At 46.1% G+C, this 17,361-nt stretch overlaps 1 protein-coding gene across 2 annotated transcripts in view; it reads right to left on the reverse strand.

The window, feature by feature from the left end:
* CDH11 (cadherin 11) overlaps positions 1-17,361 on the reverse strand; it is a 154,156-nt gene that overhangs the window by 97,196 nt on the left and 39,599 nt on the right. Inside the window, exon 1 of one of the 2 annotated variants that reach the window (XM_070770691.1) lies at positions 12,576-12,756. The exons of the other annotated variant lie outside the window; for it this stretch is intronic. The gene's annotated coding sequence lies outside the window, so the exon portion shown is untranslated. Of the gene's footprint in view, positions 1-12,575; positions 12,757-17,361 lie in introns of those variants that run through there. 2 annotated transcript variants of the gene reach the window in all.

Consider the following 17,361-nt stretch of genomic DNA (forward strand, 5'->3'; position numbering starts at 1 on the left):
CTTCAGTACTCTTGCCTGGAAAATCCCATAGACAGAGGAGCCTGGTGGTCTACAGTCCATGAGGTCCTTAGGAGTCAGACACGACTGAGCGACTTCACTTTCACTTTTCACTTTCATGCATTGGAGAAGGAAATGGCAACCCACTCCAGTGTTTTTGCCTGGAGAATCCCAGAAACAGGGGAGCCTGGTGGGCTGCCCTCTATGGGGTCGCACAGAGTCGGACACGACTGAAGCAACTTAGCAGCAGCAGCAGCAGCCTCAGGAGAATCTTGGGGATGTCCATCAGATCAACTGGAAAAGTTGTAGAAAGCATTGCTGGGGTAAACAAAGCAAGCCGGGCACACGTGATCACACCTGTCTCAGAACAATATCTGCTCCTTCTTCTGAAGTTTATTTAGCTTGTCTCCTTGTCGTGAATGAACAAACATCCAACATTTGACAGTAATGCACATGACAAAACAGAAACCTCCTTGGACAGCAATCTTAGTATTTTATTTTTGGTTGCACTGGGTCTTCATTGCTGCTTGGAGGGCTTTCTCTAGTTGTGGCAAGCAGCAGCTGCTCTCTAGCTGTGGTTCATAGGCTTCTCCTTGTGGTAGCTTCTCTTGCGCAGTGCAGGCTCTAGGGCGAGTGTGCTTCATTAACTGTGGTTCCCAGGCTCTAAGCACGGCCTTAGGAGTTGTGGTGCACGAGTTTACTTGCCTTAAGGCGTGGGGATCATCCCAGACCAGGGATGGAACCCGTGTCCCCTGCATTGGCAGGTGGATTCTGAACCACTGAACCACTAGGGAAGCCTGAAGAGCAATCTTTACGTAATGATTCTGAGAATATTTAAACTGTAAACAGTTCCCTACCAGGTGAAGAAACATCCACACTGCACAACACAGCTGACACAATTCTCCCTGGTCTGTCCCAGCTTTACCTCCTGCCCAGGTAGGGCCTGCTATTCCCAGCAGGCTATGTACCTCCATTCCTCCCCGCACATACTGTTCCCTCAGCTGAATTCCCCTCCCATTCATTGCTGGTATAACTGTGGTGGAACTTTCCCTGCTCCCTGTTGCAGACTTGGGCGTGCAGATTCCCTTGGTATACCCTATTACGTCTTGATTTCTCCCACGGGTAGAGTTCTTTGTTATTATGGCTGTCTGCCTCTTCCAACATTGCATCCAAGAAAGCTTTGAGATCCTAGAAGACAGAAATCAAGTCTTACACTCATTTTCTGTCTGTCCTGGGTCAGCCTGCTAACCCTCTAAAGGGCTTGGCCTATGGAAGAAATGCAGAAAATGTAGAGGTGAAATAGAGAACCACCATAAAAGTGTTTAGTTTTTAAATTTTAGACCACTGAAAACCTATTGCTTTCTTACCTACCTGATGGTAAAATTCATAATCTTTTAAGGACAATAATAAGACACTCCCTTGGCCCAAATTACTGAGCCTTGATAACAGCTATGTGGAGCTGTTCAGTTTGTTTTCTAAAATAGTTAAGATCAGTAAAATGGACTATCATTTTGTACGCAATTGGCTATTAACAACACTGGGTAACCAATAGGTACTTCCTTAGTGACTGACAGTAAATCCATGTGTTTGTACAAGTACTGAGTTTGAAAAAGTGTGATCAATACTTCCCAAATACTTTCGAAGCCAAGTGAAGCACTTAATCATCTCCGAGGACTCGAGGGTATGGTTACAGTCACGTACACGTGATGCTAGCTCTTTCAGCTCTCCCGCACCCCCTGGAGCTGGGGAGCACCCAGACACACCGTAATCCAAACAGCTAAGACGATTTCTAACAGTTACTGAGAGCTCACAAAGTGCCAGGCCCTGGGCTATCATGTAGAATTTAATCCCATAACCGTCCTATATGTCAGGTGCTATTTTATTTCATAACCAGGAATCGAGGCACAGAAAGGCTGAATAAAGTTGCCCCTTATTCAAAAAGTCACTAAACAACAAAGCCATGATTGGGACACAAGCAGTTTGAACCTATGGCAATCCATCCAACCACAACATTCAACTATTTTCTTCAGACATAAATTAGGGCACTGATTTAGGGAAATAATGCAGTGATTGAAAAAATAAAAAATAAAAAGATCAAGGACTACTACATCACCTTACTAGGCTACTGAAGTATCCAGAGAGAGAGAGAGAGAACAGACATTGATGAAGCACCACCCCCCAAATGAAATGATGAACAGCAAAGACCTCTGACCATGACCCGAGGCCTGAAACAGTAGTTTCATCAAATCTGAGCAGCCTCCATACAGCCAAGAAAGCCACTTATTTGCAAATGTCTTGGTCTTTACACACACGCACATACATGGCCATACACACTCTCTGAGAGTTTTTGCTACGTGCACTTCTCACTTTCCTGCATTGGAGAAGGCAATGGCAACCCACTCCAGTGTTCTTGCCTGGAGAATCCCAGGGACGGAGGAGCCTGGTGGGCTGCCGTCTATGGGGTCGCACAGAGTTGGATGCAACTGAAGCAACTTAGCAGCAGCAGCAGCAGAAACAGTCACAGTCTCAGACTTCTCTTAGGAAGAAGAGCAAACTGCACTGGCCATAGCAATATGGCTGATATATGATGTAGTAGGAGAGGGTTCTCTCTTGAGCCCAAGGCTTCTCAAAAGTAAATAGGAGTGTCCTTCTGCAATGTAAAATTAAGAAAAAGAAAATGCCATTTTGTTATTCATCTCTTCTTAGACACTTACTCCGAAGATACAAGCTGTACAAATTCAAAGTGTCGACAAGCTCCACAAGGTCAGGAATCATGAATGTTTTCTTCTTTATTGTAAATCAGGTGGACAGAGGCATAAACTAATGCTCCCAAGTGATTTCTGAACAAATGATCAAAAATAAATAAAGAAGTAAGTCCCTAACACCAAAGTCCCACCTGTGCACAGGTGCAAAGAAGGCCCACTGTCGGTGGTGACTTGCAGTTTTTCTTTAGGAATAAATATGAATTTGGCCACAGAGAGACTATATGAGACAGCAGGCTAGTCTAGTGGGCACTCTGCATCCTTATCACACCTCACTAAGTATGCTGGATTCATTCAGGGTCGGCAGGGGAAGTGGGCCATTAAAAGGTTTCAGCTATACTTTGCTGCACTTTATTGGTAGAATAATATTCTCCACTGTGTGCATCAATTTTGAGATTCTTAAAGAATGGCATGCCAATATCAAGAATCTAATATCCTCATAAGAAGCATTTTCTAGGCTGTTCCCCCTGGACTTCCCTCCCAGGCAGAAGTACACACACACACACACACACACACACACACCATCGTCCATTTCTTTCTTTTCATCTTTAAAAAGAAATTCTTCAAATAACAAGTGAAGGCTACTTTTACCAACTTCAATGATAAGAACTGAAACTGAAGATAAAATGGCATTGATCACAGTTGTGTAGAGTTGGGTCATCTTATTAGACTGAGCTTAGATCATTAATGTGGAAGTGACAGGCAAATGGCCTTTCTGTACTCAAATCAGAGGCTCTGTGAGGTCTTCCACTGTGCTGGGTGCGTGCTAAGTCACTTCCGTTGTGTCTGAGTCTTTGTGATTCTATGGAACATAATCTGTCAGCCTCCTCTGTCCACTGGATTCTGCAAGCAAGAATACTGGAGTAGATGGCCATGCCCTCCCCCAGGGGATCTTTCCAACTCAGGGATCAAACCCACATCTCTTGTGTCTCCTGCATGGGCAGGCTAGTTCTTTATCACTATCGCCACCTGGGAAGCCCCTTCCACCGTAATGTTCACTTGCTAAATCGCTATCTTAAGGTTTCAGCCGAGAAAATCAGGCTGAATTTTGAAACAGGGTTTCTGTATGCTTTCCAGGCTTTGATATCTTCAGTTATCTGATACTGTAAGTGTGTGAGTTACACACACACACACACTATGAACATGCTGATTTCTTACTTCTTAAAATATTTAAACCACATTCCATATCCAGCAACTTATACATTTTGACCCGGGGCACTGGACTGGATTTGATGGTCAGTAAGGTTCTTTCTTGTTCTGAGTCTACAAAATTCTGCAGTTGAAGCAATCAGTTCCCCAGCTAACAGCAGCCCAGCTCCTTCCAACAGAGTTCTGACCACAGTTGGGAAAATACTGAGCTAGAAGATCTCTAGGCTCTTTCCCTCCCTGATAGTCACTCTGAGTCTTTGATTTCATGGGGCAAACCTGATACCAGGATGAAGCCATCTTTAAGAGGACACTGCATATGCAGGAGACCATGAGGGCAAACAAAGTCTTCCTTTAGCTCTCGGGGAGACATGTAAACACAGCCAGATTTCACAGCCCCTGACAAGATGGTCTGGTTACCTCAGGGACAGCCAGGAACCAGACCAAGTGGGCGTGTCACCCAGCAAGCAGCAAGAGGGTAGGGAGGCCATGCTGTGGATTAGACAGACCTTGGAAAGAAGCGCAGCCCCTGCTGGGGTAGGAAATAGCGGCCCTGCCTGTTGGCATTTGGGACTTGACTCCTCACCAGCTCCATGACTAAGGGTTGTTTCCTTATCTGTAAAATAGGCATCTCAACACCCTTCGGAACCTCTGGTGGTGAGGGCAAATGAGTTAATACATGCAAAGTACACTATTATTTTCTGGGACAAATTAATTGTTCACTAAATGTTAGTCCACATCATCATGATCAAAAATCTATCACATTTCTGTTACACCGACTCTATGTAAAGATGAACAATTAGTGCAATGCCTGACACAATAGGGGCCCAACAAATTACTGTTATTATTGTTGCCATTAAATGACAATGAATCAGGAAGTGGAGAAGTACCTTTTCAATTATCTTTCTGTCCTGATCTCAGCAAAAGTAATGTCTCTACTTGCGGTGATCCCTGAACAAATATCTCTTTTAACTGAGAAGGTAGTCTCAGGTTCAGAGTAGACTGACTATATTGTTTCCTTTTTATTTTATTTAGTTGAAGGCTACCTTCTATTTAGGAGGGCTTCCTAGGTGGTGATCATGGTAAAGAACCTGGCTGCCAATGCAGGAGACAAGAGACATGGGTTCAATCCCTGGGTTGGGAAGATCCCCTGGAGGAGGGCATGGCAACCCACTCCAGAATACTGCCTGGAGAATCCCATGGACAGAGGAGCCTGGCGGGCTACAGTCCATAGGGTCGCAAAGAACTGGACATGAATGAAGCGACCTAGCACTCAGCAGCACTCAGCATTTCTATTTAGGATGGCGGCTTCCCTTGTGGCTCAGATAGTAAAGAATCTGCAATGCAGGGAACCCAGGTTTAATCACTGGGTCAGAAAGGTCCCCTGTAGAAGGGCAGAGCAACCAACTGCAGTACTTTCACCTGGAAAATCCTATGGACAAGAGGAGCCTGGTGGGCTATAGTCTATGGGATCCCAAAGAGTGGGACAGGACTGAGCATTTAACACTTTCTATTCATGATGAGGTACTAGTTTGCCATTGATGATAAATGATATAATTTTCTTCAAAAATATTGAAGAAAAGCAGAATGAGCCAAAAGAAAATATGAAGTAAATAGCAATGAGGGTGAAGACCAGATATTCACACCAGATTTTGAAGACCAGCATGAATGACTGACTGAAATTGGTGGTGGGGGGCCCTAGAAGGAGAGACCGAGGCCCCAAGTAGGAGGTGGTAAGGCGCAGGGCCCACGAAGACCCTGCCCCCAGCATCCCATGGTTTCTCTGCAGGAGCCTCAGAGTGACCAGAGTGACCAGAGTGACCCCTCAGATCCTGTGCATGAGGGGACTGCAAGGAATGGCCATGGCTCCCTTGCAAGGGTAGAGACAGAATGACAAGGAGGAGACAAACCTCAGTCCCTACCTGGTGGTGGGGGCGAGAGCTAGAGTCCAGAAATCTCCAGGAACATAGGTCTTCCTGGAGAAGAAACTAGGTTGTAAACTCACTGGACACGGAATCCACCCTGCCTCTCTTTAGAATTCCTGTCACACATCTTAGGTACACCCTGTTTTATCCCAAAGGGGACCTAAGGCTGCCTGCGAGGAGGCCTACAGCACAGAAAACATGTAGTATTGCTTCACACGATAAAAGCGAGAAGAGGAGAAATGGCAGCACAGAATAATTTGAACGAAGGTTCACAGGCAGAGCTCTGGCTAAGAACTCATACACTCGCCCAGGCTGCACCACACATGGGGACGGAAACCACGTTCAGGTGCAGGGCCACGAGCCCACGAAAGGAGAGCCCGTCCTCAGATCACAGTCATTCCAGACACTGAGGCCAGACAGTTATTTACCCCATTGGTTCTCACATGGACGACCCTGCCTCAGGCAACGAGCAACATCCTGAGAGTAAACACAGTGGAGCTGGAATTATTTGGCAGCTTAGAGCAGAGTGGGTGTGGAGGACACGCAGAGTCTCTAGCAGGTGAGGGAAGGAAGGGGTTGTGGGAGGATGCCGGCAGCACCTCTCTCCCTGGAGGATGTGAGGGCCCGTCCATCCTGCACAGGCTGGTACAGTCCTACTCTGCACTGTGAGTCGGCTTCTGCCGCTCCTGGTTTCAAAGAATAGAAGTCCTCCTTGGGTTGGCCTCTTCTGGCTGTCGCAAGCAAGATGGCTTTCTTCGAGGGCCTGTGCTTACATGGATCACCACGTGAATTAGAAAATGGAGAAATGTACCACAGAGAGGCTGAGTTAATGCACCCCGGCCCCTAACTTATAGGGCTTCAAACCCTGGCGATCTGACTTTCATTCTTACCCCACTCTGACCCCACAGAACGCCCTGCATGAGCGAGCTCAGCCAACTTTCCGCCTCACCAGGGGCAGCTCCTTCCAGGAACTGATCGTTTTTGGCCCCACCTACCATATGATCTCACCCTTCTCGATCTTCGATCCCACTTTTGTCTCGCATAGAATGCATTAAACTCTTTTCATCTTTTTAAACTTTTCTTTGTCCTCCAAGGCCCTAACAAAATGATGACCTCATGATAATTCACCTTCCTTTCCCACCTCTACACACACACATACATACCAGCTCCTTAGGGCATCATCACTACCAACCATTCAACCCGACCCCCACTGCTTCTTGAGCATCTACTATGTGTCAGATCCTGCTCAGGACACTATAGTCCAAACATCAGGGCTGCTATCTCTGCAGAGCTTATATCCAGTGGCAGAGTTAGGAAGCAAGCATAAAAAATAAGCAGCAAACAATTAATGATGAGTGACATAGAAAATTTTAAATGGTTAATGAAACAGAATGGATCACGTCTTTTTCTTGGGACCCTTTTAAATCAACTGTGATGCTCAACCAGTATTTGATGGAATGAGAGGCAATATCGAGGGCTTCTCAGGTGGCGCTAGTGGTAAAGGACCCACCTCCCAATGCAGAAGACATAAGAGACACGGGTCCGATCCCTGGGTTGGGAAGATTCCCTGCAGGAGGGCATGACAATCCACTCCAGTATTCTTGCCTGGAGAATCCCATGGGCTATAGAGAATCCTGGTGGGCTACAGTCCATTAGGTCACATTTCAGACACAACTGAAATGACTTAGCATGCAGGCACGGGGCAATATCGACTGCTCACAATCTTTATCAGCCATTCTGGCCTTACGCCCTAGGGTACCTCGTTGTTTTAGGGAACCATTACATTTACCTGCCACCCCCCATCCCTGTGAACTTACAGAGAGCAGAAGCTCTGCATCCCTTAAATCTCCTGTAGCACCTAGTGTATAATTATCTGCATTTGTTATAAACTTTAAGCACAGAGACGCAGACTTGAAGGTTGAAGGTCATCACAAATCTCAGGATGTAAGAGCCAACTGGAAACTCAGTGGTGCTCTAATCCAGCGATTCTTCTAACTGTGTTTAGCAGAGACTAGGAAATTCCCAGATTCCCCAGAGGCTACTGACGGGGCTGTGGTGGGTGAGGGCAGCGTGGGTGGGTGGGGTTCTGGGATCCCCACATCTTCCTCTTCTCTGTTTAATCCACGGGAGCTCTGTTTTGTCCATTTTATACATAGCAGGGGTGAGAGTAAGGGTTTTTTTAAAATTAATTTATTTAATTGGAGGCTAATTACTTTACAATATTGTGGTGGTTTTTGCTATATCTTGACATGAATCAGCTATGGGTGTACAAGAGAGTAAGGTTTTATTCACAAAAATCTGCAGGAAATTCACAGAATCACAAGGGGGAAAATAGAAAATTATTTCTATTTGTATGCTCATTAGAGCATACAACAGACAGATGACTAGGCAGCCAGAGAGAACATATATGTGAACAGGTTAGATATTACATAGGACGCAGCGGGTACACGCAGGAAGAGGAAACAGGAGGGCATCACAACAGTAATGGGTGTGCATTCAAGGGAGGCAGACGTCTTCCTAGCCCCACGGTCCCCTCACTACAAGGCTTTCTTCTCTACAGCTCTCACCATTCATTCCTTCACTTATTCAATAATAACGTGTCGAGTAGTTCTATGTGCCAGTCTTTTTGCAGACATAAACACTAGTATTGAGGACCAAGTTAAGGTGGGACAGAAAGGAACGGGGAGGGAGGGGGAAGAAGGAAAGGAGGAAGCAAATGTGGATGGTATGGTAGCTGCAGGGTGAGTGGGGGTCCTGACATCTCCTGCCTCCCTCTCGTCCCCAGCACACAGACACCCATGGCTTATCCAAAGCAAACACCGAGTTACAGGGGAGGCGGGAGGGCGAGAAGGGAGAGAGCTCCCAAAATAAGATAGGACGAAAAGAAAGGAGAAATGGCAGCTTACTTGGATCTACTAGACTGTCAATTTTTAGTGGCCTAAAGAAGATCCCCTCCACGACCCCGCTGGATTACAATGCAAACAGAATTAGCCTCCCGACCTTCTCTTCCAGGTCAGCTCATCACCAGGTCACTTCTGCAGCCACATCCCCTCAAACCCCATAGCCTCCTACAAGGACGACTTCTAACACATTTGAACTGAACGTGAGTGGATGGATTTATTTCAGCCATTTTCTGCCTTTCTAATTGTTTCTCCTGAAGAAGTTTGAAGACCAAGTTGGCTTTCTTAAGTACTCAGCTTTCACTGTTTATTGCTTTGGTTGTTTTGGCTGCCAGTTAAAATGCTACCCATTTTCAGAAATGAGGAAAATGCTTCTGGCAATTAGGAAGGATGCTTGCTTCTAATGGCATTTTAACATTCTAAATTATTAAAAATAGAGAAAAGGACCAAAAAATTCTGATATTGGCCAGTTCTCGGCTTCTCTGTGAATGTTTCAAGTGTTCCTTTTTTCATTAAGGAAACAGAGCACTTGAGCTTTTAACAAGCTGGCTGATATGGAATAACTGACTTGAAGTACAGGACCTTCTAGGTATGGCAAATCTTTTCTAATCCTATTCTATTTCACCCAGATTCTCAATAATAACTATATCTTTCTGCTCACCTAAAGCCAAAATTGCCTTGTTGTAATAGGACGATTTTAAAGTAAGACACAGTACACACCCTGCATGAAATTGCAGTCCTTCCCCAAACTGAAATTATGCGAATTGTAAAGCAATGTGGAAGAACATGTTGGAATTTTTCAACGCGGTTCATTATGAAACAAAATCTTCACTCCAATTACGATGATGTAAAAATATTCTTGAGTACTGGAAAGGAGGAGAAAAATAAGGACAATTTATGAGTCAGAGTGGAGGAACCGTGGGTGGTTTTTCCCCTCTCTTCTTCCTCACTTCTTATATAATGTAAAAAAAAAAGATATTATCTGTCTTAGACATAAATTTGCAATTGTATAAAGTCTCATTAGGCAACTGGCAGCATCTCTCTTGCACAGAAGATAACATGAGGTGGCCACACCCAAAGGGAACCAGGAGCCTGATACTGAAATCCCTCCATCAATTTCCCGTAGAGCCAAAAAAAAAAAAAAAAAAATTCTGCCGAGAGATACCAAAAGAACCAGCCAATTTATTCCAAAATAGAAACAGGAAAATAGTTTATGATGCTAAATGACTGAATCATCAAAGTGTCCAATTAAATATTGATATCATCAATTTGGTTCTAAAGTACCCTTTGGTGTGGGAGGATGCAAGAAGGGAGTTCAACAAGTACCAAAAAGGTAGCACGATTGGATTATCCCTGGAGGCCCCCCTTCATTTCATCCAGTTCCTTCATCCAACATGCACCTACTGACCACCTAGGTGGATGTGGGGCTGTATTGGAGACTGGGAACAGAGGGGTGGACAAACTTAGACTCCACCCTTAATGAGCCCATGTCCTCCTCTAATGCTGGCTGCTCTTACCGCCAGCCTGAAGAGAATTACCCAGAAGACCTCTTGAGAGAACAGATGAGCCAGTAACAAGGAAATGTGCTGTGAGCAACACGTCAGGGGTCCTGAGTACATGTCCAGACTCTGAGGCTGTGTGACCACAGGCAAACCCCTTTGCTACTCTGTTTCCTCATCTAAGCAGGAGGTGAGTAAGCTGAATGTCTTAGGAAGCCTGCAGCTCCATTTATTCTATGAGGCAACACACTCATCTGTACTTAGGGTTTTCAGAGACCTCAAACTTAAGTACAAACAGAGACTTCAAACAATCATGTTTTATATATTTGAAAGTTGCCAAGAGAGTAGATCTTAAAAGTTCTCATCACAAGAACAAAATATGTAACTATGTGAAGCGATCCATGTTAACTGAGTGTGGTGATCATTTTGTGGTGTATCTATATATCAAATCATTATATGGTGCACCCTGGGCTAGGACAGCGTTATATTTCAATTATATCTCAGAAAAAGGGGGAGGGAGAACCCTAAACCAGAAACACTAGAACATGGAGAAAACATACGGCACTCTCGTGCCCATGAAAGCAAACACCTACCCAGTAGGGAAGAGAAGGAAGGAATTCAGGGAGTTAGTGATTGTAATATCCATGGAAAAGTTTTAGAGTATTGCAATCCTGAGTTCAAATCCTCTGCTTTGTGATTAAATGTGACTTGGAGTGAATGACTCAACTCTGTAACTCTGTCAGTTGCCTGATGTGAAAAGTGGTGTGTCAAATGCCTACCTCACTGGAGTGCTCTGAGCAGGAAACGGGGTGGTATACTCAAGGAAACTGGTGCCACTCTGGACACACAGAGGGAGCTCAATCAACTCTACCCCAAGTTAAAATGATGAGTTAACAAGAACAGAATATACTGGAAACTCCCACTAAGACTGATTCGTGTTCCCTTTTCTATTCCCAGCACCTGGCATAGGTCAGCCACAGAGAAGGTGCTGGGTGAATAAATAAATGTTAAGGCTGATTAACTCATACTGATTGGAAACTCTGATTGGCAATTATGTATATACGATTAATTAAAAATGAGAACACAGATCGGTTATTACTTTATAACTGCAGTTTGTTGGAGAGGGGGGAAGTATCTTTCAAAATGTGAGATAAAACGGTGCTGAAAAGGTCACAGACCCCGGGATGCACCAACAAAACCAACCTCCCACATGGCTTCTGAGATCAGCAGAGGCAGACGCCAAAGGCATGAGTCACGGCCCAGCAATGAGGCAACCGGGACCCGCTGGAAGCGTGTGCTGTCCCAGTAACCGTCCCGAATGAGCTCTTCACTCATTGAACACACAGTTCAAAAGGTCCTTTGAGTAACGCCATGGTGCCCTTTGGCAGAAGAGAGGCAAACAGAGCTGACACCAAGAGCAGAAAATGTGAGCACCCTTGCTCACGAGAAAGTGCTCCAAGTAGAAAATGAAAGGAGATGGATGCAGGGAAAACAGCAAGCCTGTTAACAATACCCTGATACACAGCACAGGACTGCTCCCATAAGCAAAGCACCAGCATAGCAACGAGGAACATGCCAGCCTGCATTCAGGTAGCTGCACAACACACACACACACACACACACACACACACAGGCGTACATGAATCCACACACATGCATCACACATGTATCCACATGCACAAATACACACCTCAGGAAGTAGAAAGGATTCTAAAATGAGTCCACTTTGAATCACAGTGAACCAGCCTTTATGATCCATTTATTATGATGAGCGAGGGCGAATGTAGTGGCTCCCTACTTACAGGGAGCCTGTAAGTAGGTCAGGCACCAATTGGTAGTCAACTCCACAGGCCCAGGAAGGTTTAATGAGCAGGAGACCAGACAAAGACAAAGATGGAAGGAGTGCCCCAAGTGCATGTCCCCAGGCACCACAATCTGGCAACGGGTCCCAGCTCACACCAGCTCTCTCACCGATGGGCCAGAACAAACTTCCCTAAACTCCTAAAATAGGATCAACAGTTCAGGCTGAGCCTCGGGCCCTGGCTCTGACAGCAGGAGCGCCCAAGCCGGAATTAAAAACCAACCTCAAATCAGCTGGAGGTCGGGAGTAGCAGGTACAGAAAAAGCGCACATCGTACAGAGCGGTCCGGAGGGGACAGCTGCGATAGCCCGGGCGGGGCGTAAATAAAACCCGCACTAAGCTTGTGTCCGCCAGAGCCTGTTCCCTTTGCCGGGATCCCTGTGCCATCATTCCCGTCCCACGTCCGGGCCAGCCACTGCGGCCGGCACCTGCACGCGAGCTGGCTGATGGAGAGGCCAGGCGCGTTAAATTCAGTGCCTACTCACTGCACCATCGCAGAGGTCACCGCGCAGGCGCTGGCCGCCTAGAGTCTTCCTTGAGAGGCAGGAGCCGGCCGTGACAGTCCATCTCCAAGGTACCTTCCCTCCTCGATCCCAGGGCACCTCCCACGGGGACTCCAGAGGCTGAAGGGCCGTGAGAGGGTGCGGCCCAGCTCTGTACTGGACAGTGGGGAGCGGCGACTGGCCCGGGCAGCCAGAGAGGCGGCCACTATCCCTGGCACCGCCGGCAGCCTTGTGAATAAACCACTGTGGCGAGACACACACCCACTGCTAATGAGTCCCACACAGACGCCAGCCAGGGAGGCCGGAGCAAGCAAAGACAGGGGCGGGGCAGGGCCACCGGGGGGCCCACCTGGGCTCACAGGTGCGGCCAGCATGGCAGGGGAGACTGAAACATGTGTCCTCCCCTCCAAGGAAAAGCATCTTTGCCCCGCCCCACTCCTGGCCTAATTAAAAAGAAAATGGCAGCCAAAATTTTAGGTACATTTTTGAAAGGCAACTACTATCGTCTATTGCTCGTTTCATTGTTTTAAAGAGCGTTTTAACATAAAAAATGTAAAAAGGGACAGATTTTCCAGGCTAAAAAGACACTTGGCAATCTAATACTTGAACACTGAAGGAAAAGAAACCTGCATAAATTTGCTTTAGAACTTTGAATACCATGTAAATTCATCTCCCTCCCCCCCAACCCTGCCACTATTTTCTTTGTAGATTTGTTAAGTAGTAAGGAGAGCAAGGAGAAGGCAATGGCACCCCACTCCAGTACTCTTGCCTGGAAAATCCCATGGACTGAGGAGCCTGGTGCGCTGCAGTCCATGGGGTCACTAAGAGTCAGACACGACTGAGCGACTTCACTTTCACTTTTCACTTTCATGCATTGGAGAAGGAAATGGCAACCCACACTAGTGTTCTTGCCTGGAGAATCCCAGGGACGGGGGAGCCAGGGGGCTGCCGTCTATGGGGTCGAAGAGTCGGACACAACTGAAGCAACTTAGCAGCAGCAGCAGCAGGAGAGCAAGCTCTGGAGCAAGTTGTCTGGATCTGAATTCAACCCCTGCTAGTTACTACTAACTGGACAACCTCAGACAAGCTGCCTTATCCTCTGTACCCCTCCATCTCTTCATCTCTAAAGTGGAAATAAAAATGGAACCTCTCTCATAGGGTTCCTGTATAGATGAAATAAGTTCATTCATGTAAAGCATTTAGCATACTGCAAGCCCTAGATGAACCTTACCTACTACTTTGATCGTTATCAGCATCATTAGTATGATCCATGTTCAGGAGTCAAACTGAACTCGGAGTTTAAATGTTTGGGTTATAATAGTCCATTCTTTGTGTATAATCACAGTTATGGAAAATCCAATAATATAGAGGTATGCAGACCAAAATAGAAACAACTCAATGCAATTTCACAAGAAATCAAAGCTCCCAGAACTTCTCTAGCCTTTTCTCCCACCCTCTCTCCCAAGGATCTAGAAGGGAGAAGACTGAGGATGTCCAGGTACCTTTAATTTAAATATGTATATATATTTAAAATATTGTATTAAATATTGCTCACATTGATCACTGCATTTGGAGCAAACTTTAGACCCTGCTGAGTGACTCACTCACTTCATCCTGGCCCTGGTCTTGGCTGGGAGGTACTGGGCAAGTCACATTAATTATAGGAACAAAGGATATTATTAAAATGCAGATTCTCCTCCAGTAGGTGTGGGGAGAGGACTGAGGCCTCCTGAGGCTGCTGAGCTTGGGACATGGGGAAGAGGAAGTAAACACCTGAGCTTCATTTCCGTGTGTCTCTTCGATGCCATGGTTATTTTCAGACAACCTGGAAATTCTTGCATTATTCATAGGAACCACTGTTGTAAAATCTGAAGCTAAGTCCTCGGACCCAGAGGCAGGGAACACTCGTTGTTTTGTTCTAAATCAAACAAACAGAATAAAGCAAATACACACTGACTCCCAGTGACTGCCCTTTGGGGCGTTCATTTAAGTTTCTCTTCCCCTCGCTCCTCTGCCTGGATGTGGAAGCAGGGACAGGAATGTCACAGAGGACAGGACAGGGCTGTGCATCAGTTAGCACTGCAAAAACACCAAGGCTCCAAAGGGATTAAGCTGTGATAAGCATAATAAAACAGCGCTTGTTCAACATACCCACATTAACTGTCTTTCAATGCCCTGCAGTAAAACTCCAGGGAGGGACAGGAATACAGCTGGTTTGGACTTAGTAACCTGGGGTTCAGGAAAGCCTGGCATGCTGCAGTCCCTGGGGTTGCAGACATGACTGAGTGCTGAATGAACAACAACCTGGGTTCAGAGGACCGTCCCCTCACATGTTAGCCCTGTGACCTCGGGCATGTGACTTAACCTCTCTGAACCTTCTTTTTTATTTGGAAAGTGATCCTAACAGTGTCTACCTTACAGGATTGTTGCAGTGAGATAATTCATATAGATTTATGCATGATACATGAAGAATAACATTACCTTTCCTGAAGTCCAAAAAAAGCACCCAAGCACATAAACATTAGTAAGACGCTCCCACGGACATACCCTTGTAATTTTCACCTCTGTTTCCAAGCCCAAGCCTTCCTCAGAGTGTGTGTGTTCCAAATAATATTCTTCCTAACTGTTATACAAAATAATGCAGAACTTATTGTGGTGATATTAAAGTGTCTTCCATCCTGGGGTGGAAGAAACGGTTAATATTCTTTATTAAAATGCTGATGCCTGGGAATATCCCTTCAAAAGGAAGAAAGCACCCCTAACCACACACGCACACGCTTACCATTCTCCTCCCTCACATCTCACACCCTCGAGCACAGAGCACTGTGTCCTACACATGGTGGATCCTGGCAAACATGAGCAGACTGACTCGACAGAAGGATAAGCTTGCCTGCCTGGTGATCTGCTCCTCTCTCCACCATTTGGGGGTGTGTACTGCCAGACTGGTCTGCCAGCCTGACTTGACTAAAGGGATGGAGGGAGAGAGGACTGGAAGAAATGGCTGTCAGCCATGCCTTCAGTTTTCACCAAGGTCTGGAACAGAATATCAGACAAGCTTGCTTGTCTCTGAATGAGACATAACAACTCAGGACGGGGATTATAAGAATCCACATGTGACAGTGGCCACTCAGACAACACTGTCCAAAAGCCCTCACCCGCTCTCCATGTCGGGGGAGGGGGACTCTTCATCAAATCCTACTTATGGGACCATCTGTGTCCCTGCCCATGTAAACAAGCCCCTCAGCTCTCATTCAAGCGTGGCTGCAAATTTCCCTCTTCTGGACACTTGCTCCAGGCTGTGGGCCACTGCAAAGAACCTTTCTTCCTTCAGGGATTTCTGTGTCTAAACAGGATTTATGATGATCCTTTGGCAAGGATCTTTGAATCACTGGCTTTCACAGTATAGCCAAAAGGGTATTTCAGGAGAATCTACCTCTAACAAGAAATATAGCCCTACAGATCTATCTCTTTTGATGGAACAGGCACAGCCGTATCCTCCCATGATACTGTCCCTGGACAAAGTGCTACTGAAAAGCCAGTGAAACCACATGGCATCGAATGGAACAGCTCTGTCCCAAATAGCTGTGTGACCCCGGGGCAGCCACTGAACTTCTCTGAACAAGCAATCTTGTCTATAAAATGGAAATGGTTAGGTCTTCTTCACAGAGCTGTCACCAAGGTTAAATTGTGGCAGTGAGATCATTCATAAACACATACTTTAATATGACACGTGAACAATAACATTATCTTTCCCAAAGTCCAAAAAAAAAGCACCCAAGAAGTTGAACATGAATAAGAAACTCCCTGGATATACACATATTTGTCATTTTCTCCTGGTGTAATTGAGCACTTGGTTTACCCCACACCTAGTTCATGGTGGGGGCGGGGAGGGAGCTTTGAATGTGTGTATGTGTGTGTGCTCAGTTCTGACCCTATGAGACCCTACGGACTGTAGCCCACAAGGTACTTCTGTCCATGGGATTTTCCAGGCAAGAATATTGGACTGGGTTGCTATTTCCTCCTCCCCAGGATCTTCCTGACCCAGGGATTGAACCCTGCATCTCCTGCATTGGCAGGTGGATTCTTTACCACTGAGTCACCAGGGCAGCAGTACCTAATATTTTCCGTAAAGGAGGTATGCCAAGAAAGAAGGGGCATTGACTGACTGCCTAGAGCTCTGCCTTTGAGAAAGGCTGTGAGTCTCAGGTCCTCAGCAGGATGAGATTAGTGCTCCTGTGCCTCCGAGCTTTTGCCAACAAGATGCCTTCCCCTGGAGGTGCAGTAAATTGTCTTTCAGATAGAGGAGCACAAATTCTGCCTCACCACTCCAGCACTTATTAAGCTCAAATTTCGTTTGTACCAATTCTAGACAATTTTCTTTGATTTATCTCCTACAAACCCCTCTTCCAACTCCTGCACCCCAGCTTGAAAGGCGTGGCTGTCTTCACTTGTTCTTTTCTCTTTTTACAGGGTGATGCAAACAGACCGAAAAAGAGAACTGTCCTTCTCTGGGGCTCACTGAGCTGTTTTTCCACCTGCAGAAGCCATCAATAACCTCCGTCAGTGGCTCACAGCCTGGGAAAATGAAGGATGGGTGGAGAAATAAGAAAGGGAGATGACTAGCTCCCTGTGATCCAGCTCATTCTGGGAGAGCGTGGTATTTCTAATCCTGCAGACATTTGGGAAGAGAAGTCTGGTCAACCCTGTTTCTTAAGGGGCAACTAAGCCTCAAGAGAGTCTAATCAATCTCCAACAGGCATCTAAGGGG

The sequence above is a fragment of the Bos indicus genome, chromosome 18 (assembly GCF_029378745.1).
Source record: "Bos indicus isolate NIAB-ARS_2022 breed Sahiwal x Tharparkar chromosome 18, NIAB-ARS_B.indTharparkar_mat_pri_1.0, whole genome shotgun sequence".
NCBI classification, from domain to species: Eukaryota; Metazoa; Chordata; class Mammalia; order Artiodactyla; family Bovidae; genus Bos; species Bos indicus.